The sequence below is a fragment of the Alosa pseudoharengus genome, unplaced genomic scaffold (genome assembly GCF_046254945.1).
Source record: "Alosa pseudoharengus isolate Yale_2024_CS ecotype anadromous, Long Island Sound unplaced genomic scaffold, YU_APseudo_1.1 YU_APseudo_1.1_scf_3, whole genome shotgun sequence".
Classification (NCBI taxonomy): domain Eukaryota; kingdom Metazoa; phylum Chordata; class Actinopteri; order Clupeiformes; family Clupeidae; genus Alosa; species Alosa pseudoharengus.
In genome coordinates, this window is record NW_027468718.1 from 6,744,022 (window position 1) to 6,751,521 (window position 7,500).

General features: G+C 43.4%; 1 pseudogene; it reads left to right on the plus strand.

The window, feature by feature from the left end:
- Positions 1-1,142: 1,142 nt before the first annotated feature.
- Positions 1,143-7,500, plus strand: part of LOC143100101 (zinc-binding protein A33-like) — a 10,072-nt pseudogene continuing 3,714 nt past the window's right edge.

A 7,500-nucleotide genomic window follows, 5' to 3' on the forward strand; every position in this document is an offset into this window, starting at 1 on the left:
AAAACTCTAAACACATTCTCAGGCAATAAGACACACTTTGCATTGTGATGCACTTGCATAATGGTAACCACATGTGGAAAAAGCTCCACACAAATAGACACATAATGTGACATTTTCAATATTAGCCAGTTCAGAGTGCAAAGAGGTTGCTGAACAGTGCAGGTTTATATTAGCCTGGCAATTTGCCATCCCCTTGGTACGCTTCGCTTCTACAAGGGTCTGGGATCTCGGCTATTGACGAACGTTTGCAGGCTGGATGCGGAGAGGGAGTTAAGTCATTTTCCGACGAATGACCGTCGCAGGAAGTTGCGTCATAACAAAGGGACGCCAGACCCTCTTGTAACAGCTACTCGGTGATACTGCAGACTCGTAAAAGTAGTTAGAAAATAAGGCAGAAAAACGACAAGTTTCCTCATGCTGCTTCCTTATGTTGGAATATGCAAAAATGTACAAACAATCAAGAGGATGCTTTCTTGTATGTGATTTCTGCAACAGTGATACTGCAAACGTGTTGATAGCCTATTGTTGAGCCTATTTTTATGCTGTAGCCTAGTGTAAAGCATGTCACACTAGACTAGCCTACAGAAAACTAATTGATGTGATATAATGATAACTTGTATGCCTACAATGGTTTATTAAACATCGTAGTCATTTATTTAGTCAGTCATCATGTTCATGTTAATGAATAGGAAGGACATCTATAACAATACCAACATTTAAATAAACCAACATTTCGCGCAATATCTGCCGTGAGTCCCTATGCGTGAGTCACGAGCTCCTCCCAGCTGACTGGCAGATCACGTGGACAGTCAGTCGCGATCGATTATTTAATAAATACATGTGAATTACGAATAATAATAAAAAGATTCTACATAATGTGACTATTTTTTCCATGAACTGTAAAAGAAAACACGTTTTTCCCCACTGTATTCTCCATAAAGAGTAAAGTAAATTATGTACTTATTTCTGGAATTGACGTCACTTCCTGGACTTGTCTGAGGCTGGTCTAATGGGTCATTCGTCTCTATAAGACTTAACTCCTACTGCTCTTTCTTCCACCCGCCCTCTCACTATTGCAGCAGAGCTGACCAATCAGAATCCTCCACCTAAGTCCCTCCCTCCACCTCACCTTGTTGTTGAATGAGGAAGTGGGGAACTGAGATGGACGTACTAGAGTGATTGACAGCTTCTCTCCGAACTCTAAAAAGGTACGAGGGTGTTAAATGCTTATACTGCACTAACAAACATACAATGTCATTTAGCCAAATGCCTGACAGCCTTCATGTTGTATTTTCATTTAGAGACTGACATGATCCCCACACAGTGAAGTTGAAAGTGAAAGCAACACAGCCATTCCAAGACTGGGTCTACTGCAAGAACATGGCATCCAAAACTTTCTACGAAGAGGATTTCTCCTGTCCTGTGTGCACTGAAATCTTCAGGGATCCCGTTCTCCTCTCCTGTAGTCACAGCTTCTGTAAGGTCTGTCTGCAGCAGTTCTGGGAGAGCAAAGGATCAAGAGAGTGTCCAGTCTGCAGGAGGAGATCATCAAAGGACTATCCCCCTGTTAACCTCCACTTAAAGAACCTGTGTGAGTAGTCTTTCTTACAGGAGAGAGATCAGAGAGCTTCAGCAGGGTCTGAGGTGCTCTGCAGTCTGCACAGTGAGAAACTCAAGCTCTTCTGTCTGGAGGATAAACAGCCTGTGTGTGTGGTGTGTCGAGACTCAAAGAAGCATAAAAATCACAACTTCTGTCCCATCAACGAGGCTGCACTAGATATTAAGGTATTTGAAATTCTTGGAAATTCTTGAAATTATCCTGGTAGTTTATTTTCAAAATGACACACTTTTTTTCAAAATACACTAAATTATTTTTTTAGAATAGATTATGAATTAAATATGAATATCTCTGCATACACAACTAAGTCATAGAGTGTCCATCATAGAGTTGTTACCCTGCAGTAAAGTGTGCATGTATTTCAGGAGGAGCTCAAGATCAAACTGGAGCCCCTAACAAAGAAACTGAAGATCTTTGGAGAAGTTAAACTCATCTGTGACCAAACAGCAGCTCACATTAAGGTAAGACATAACCCAGTGTTTTTCAACCTTTTTTGTGCGACGGCACACTTTTGACACTTAAAATGTCCCACGGCACACTAACATCCTGTGTGAAGAACAAATAAACATACCAAAGCCTAAAATTCCAAATAATACACAGATATGGCCTTATTATGGCTTCTATGCAAGACCTGCTCAATAAAACAAGCGACCACTGTTTCATTTGTAGGTGACTATATCTAATTTAATTGTTGTTATGAACTGGATATGTGATTCTGTGAATACTGGATATGGGGCCCCCGTTGTACAATGCCTGCATACCACAAATAGTGCAATCATACCATCAATGAGAGCATGCGGTTATAAATTATTTGATGCAACAGTTGCTTTTCTGGACCAGTGAGTGACATTTGGGTAATTTGCTGCGGCACACCTGATGATCTCTCACGGCACATTAGTGTGCCCCGGCACAGTGGTTGAAAAACACTGACATAACAACTTTCTTTCAAAGAAAGAAACAACTTTCTTTCAAAGAAAAAATAAGGGAATTGTAATGTGTGTGTTAATCTAGAGCCAGACCCAGAATACAGAAAAACAGATCAAGGAGGAGTTTGAGAAGCTTCACCAGTTTCTACGAGATGAAGAGGCAGCCAGGATAGCTGCACTGAGGGAGGAAGAGGAGCAGAAGAGTCAGATGATGAAGAAGAAGATTGAGAAGATGCGCAGAGAGATCTCATCTCTTTCAGACACAACCAGAGCCATAGAAGAGCAGATGGGAGCTGATGATGTGACGTTTCTACAGGTAAGAAGCAGTCTTGAGCTTTTCTACCTCAGTGTCACTGGTAGCTGCTGTGTGATTGGACAAAGAGAACTCCAAGCTGATGTGCTGCAGATGTGTGAACACAGTAGGGGTCCATCATGGAGCTCTATGAGGTCAGAGCTGTGCATTTAAGCAATAAGCCCCGAGAGGCCGTAGATTACACTGATTCTACAACAGCTAAGGGGCGTTGTTAGGCACGGCGCGCTACAGCTAAGGGGCGTTGTTAGGCACGGCGCGCTACAGCTAAGGGGCGTTGTTAGGCACGACGCGCTACAGCTAAGGGGCGTTGTTAGGCACGACGCGCTACAGCTAAGGGGCATTGTTAGGCACAGCGCGCTACAGCTAAGGGGCGTTGTTAGGCATGATGCGCTACAGCTAAGGGGCGTTGTTAGGCATGATGCGCTACAGCTAAGGGCCGTTGTTAGGCACGACGCACTACAGCTAAGGGGCGTTGTTAGGCATGATGCGCTACAGCTAAGGGGCGTTGTTAGGCACGGCGCGCTACAGCTAAGGGGTGTTGTTAGGCACAACGCGCTAGTGGAGTAAATCCCCCCTTAGCTGTTGTAGAATCAGTGTAACCTACGGACTCGAGTTGCTTATTGCTTTTCTAAAACTGTTACTATAAATACCTGGCAAAAGTCAAGGTATTCCTAGATAATCATTATTCCGCCAAGAAATATATTTCCTCTATCTGAATGGTTGCCAAGCAACATGGAGACCCAGCTAGGCCTACTTTAACTTTTGTATCAAGTTGTGGTAGAGCAGTAATATAGAACGGAATGCGCTCAAGGTGTATGTTTATGCTGCATTTTACAACGGCATAGAATACGATTCAGCCAATCACAATCAAGGACCGGAACTATCAGTTTTAGAATATGACATCAGCACTCTCAAGAGGGTCAGCTCAGCTATACTGGACCATAGTGGACATGAACTGATGCACTTCATAGGGAACACAGCTCTAGTGGACCATAGTGGACATGAACTGATGCACTTCATAGGGAACACAGCTCTAGTGGACCATAGTGGACATGAACTGATGCACTTCATAATGAATTTAACCTTATTTGTGGTTTATTCATTCCCACATTCAAAGTTTGCTTATGTTTACTTTAACTAATTATAGCAACGGCAAGTTTGATTTGAAATAATAATGTAATGCTTACTGTATTTCACCCTTTATTGTTCTGCAGAACTGCAAGAGCACAGTGGAAAGGTGAGTGATCTGCCTCCTGTCTCTCTCTCTTCTCTGTGGTTCTGAACCCAAACCCACAGCAGCACTGACTCCTGAATGTTATTCCAGAGCCCAGTGCACACTGCAGGATCGATCCAGAGAGGGTTTCAGGAGCTCTGATCAATGTGGCAAAGCACCTGGGCAACCTGAAGTTCAAAGTCTGGGAGAAGATGCAGGAGATTGTTCAGTACAGTGAGTTCTGTACACACACACACACACACAGCTGGTCCATTAGAGCAGGTGGGGCAGAGCCCTACCAAATTCCTCCACTAGAAAAAGTAGATCCATAAACAAGATTCTAAATGAATGTTGTTTTTACATTCATTCGGTGAGATAAGTATTTATTCCTTTTATGTTTCTAAATTGTGATTTTTTTTAACCCTTAGAACCCTAAGCTGTTTTTAGGGCATTTTCACTACCTTTATCCATAAGGATTTATTCTGGTCATTGTAAGTGCCACACACATATATATATATATATATTGTTTTTTTTTTCAGGAGAGTCTAGGCTTTTCAGATCTGCCATCATTTCATGTATTAATACTAGCATTGATTTTATTTTGATTTTTAAAGAATTAAAATATAAAGTGTATTATAAAAATTCTTATATTTCGACATGTATCTCACCACAGCAAGCTCACAGCTCTACATGCATTTCATGTGTGTGTAGGGCAGACTGTCCTGAATCGGGCAATATAATTGCCATGTTGGAGGGATACTCTGGGGCTGAGCAATTTACAGAAAAACTTGCTGTGTGATTTACGGAAATAAATGCCATTTTTTATTTAGTGATGAAAAATGACCTTTCTGCGCTCCATATCTGTGACACGAACTGATCTGACTTGACCCGAGGTTGCGTGTTAGCCTGCGTGCCCGTGTGTATGCAGTCATAATAATTCTCAACTTTTTACTGCATTGCCATTAACAAAGTAAAGGCAAAAAAGGTGTTTATTTGTTGAACAAATTGGGATGCAATGTGAGCCTTGAATTAGATGCCATGCAGGAATTTGCTAGGATCTCAAAACCGGAATATGAACATGCTTTGCCATAGAGAGACACATGATAGCATTGGATTATAAACATGCTTTGCCACAAGAACAGACGAAAACATGGGGTAAGTCCAGCTATATGAAGTTATTATTTTGCTCTCACTTCGTCTGTTTTATAACCCAGAAAACGTGGTATCAAATGATAGCTCCGAGTCTCCTCTTTCATCTGACATGCGTGGCATATCTATGCGATCACGGGTCCGCGAGTAATTCAAACGAGTGTAATGAGTGTGCAGCGTTGGTTTGTGTACATGACGTTATTATTTTGCAGTCACTTCGTCTGGTTTTATAAGCCAGAAGGGTCGATAAACATGATACCAATGGATAGCCCTGTGCCTCCTCTTTCATCTGATATGCTTGCCATATCGATGCGATCACGGGTTCGCGAGTAATTCAAACTAGAGTAATGTGTGTGCAGGTGAACGCAGAGAAGTATAGACTGTAAATTTGATTTGATTTAATTTCATGATTTTTTTAAAATTTCTTACTTGATCGTACAGACAAGTGTGTAGTCTCGTTGGAAAGCCCCACTTCGGCTCTGTCGTGCAATAAAGGTTTCATCCGTTTCATCCGGCTCCGTTCCGGAGCAATGTAACAGAAAAGAAAGGGTGTGTGTCGTAGCCTTTACTCCACCAATGACAGGTTCGGACCTCTCGGAGACACAATACCAGACTGAGATAATAATTAGCAATGTTATTTTATTGTACAAAAAGCATGGTCCAACAACACACAATAACAGGACAGGCAGGCTGGTAGAATAGCTAAACCAGAACCGACATTCTCGGCAGCCCTCCTCTTAAGGCCCAGGTTGAACAGACTACCACGGATAGCACAACCCCCAGATGAGGCCAAAAAAAATAATAATAAACAGCGATTCCAAACTGATACTACACACATGACTGATGCAACCCAACGAGTTACTTCACCCAGCCCAATACACAAAGAAATGCCCCCACTTCACTTTCAATGCATTCACACATGGGATCAGTTTCCCCACAGTAAATAAAGGCCACAACACCCAATAGAGATCACAGCAAGCAATAGAGATCACAACAAGCCACACATTAGATAACACATCACATCATATGTCCAGCAATCAGTTCGCACTCAGCATAAGTCAAATAATTCCTCCCATTAACCATTTCAAAGTTGTGCAAGACTGGAGGAAGCCACGGGCAGTTCAATGGATGGAGAGAGGGCTTACCGCGATTCTGTCCATGCCCACTGCTGAAGCTGCACGCTGTTGAAGCCACGCACACACATGGAGTATCGTTGGTCGGCGGCTTTCCCCCTCGCCGACCAAAAAAACAAAAACAAAATCAACGTGTCCAACAAGGGAAGAGCCGCGCCGAGCTTTGAACGAAGGCAGCGAATCCAATTGCCAGCGCCGCCACACTCACTAGCTTGCTCCACAGGTACGCTCTGATGTAAACAATGCGGCCCGTTCTCCCCTGGTCAGCCGTCGCTCCCTCTCCGTCTCCAATCACACCTCGAAGCAGACAAAAAGAACAGCACTCACAAACATGCAGAGCAAAGGCCAGCCCACTCATTCATAATAAGGGAGAAGGGGTTACTTTCCTTTTGCTGGAGTTTAACACGCATCTCCTCCGATAGCTGTTCCTCTCCGTTCAGGCAACGCGACTCCAACGTAGCGATCTCCCTTTGAAACAGGAACAACTTTCAAGGCCCAAACAGCTAAACCCTGGCCCATTCACACAAATTAGAGCAGCAGTAATAACTTCCCTTGAGTCGGCGTGTAACACGCGTCCTCTCAGTCAGCACGCAGTAAACCAGTCTTGTTCCACTCAGCTGTGCCTCCAGACACGCGTGATCAGGTAAGCCACCCTCTGCTCCCGACCTCCGCTGCCCTATAAAAAGCATTTCCCTCCCAATTGCTTCAATAATCAATCAACCCGTGAGTCCCCCAGTCCAATCAGCCAATTCAACCCATTACGGCGGAATAGTCCACAGCAGTCCAGGGCCGACGTGACAGTCAATTGGAACAGACACACCCACCCCAAACTAGAGACATAACCAAGCATCACATAACATTCAGAACCGACTGTGACATGTGTTTTTTGACACTTTGCGTCAATCGGGTTCTATTAAAGAGGTTCGCCTGGCTTGCAGAGCTTTCTATGCTCACCTCCACTGCAATTGCTGTACAGTAACATTACAATGTTACGTCTCTGCCCAGAAATTCCACAGCGCCACACTGTTTTTTCCATGTAAATCTGTCGGCCAGATATGGAACTGCAGCAAGCGCCTGGCTCTTATGAGGTTGGGGGGCATACATATTTCTGCCCATTTCATTACTAACATTAGGGCTTACTGTAACAT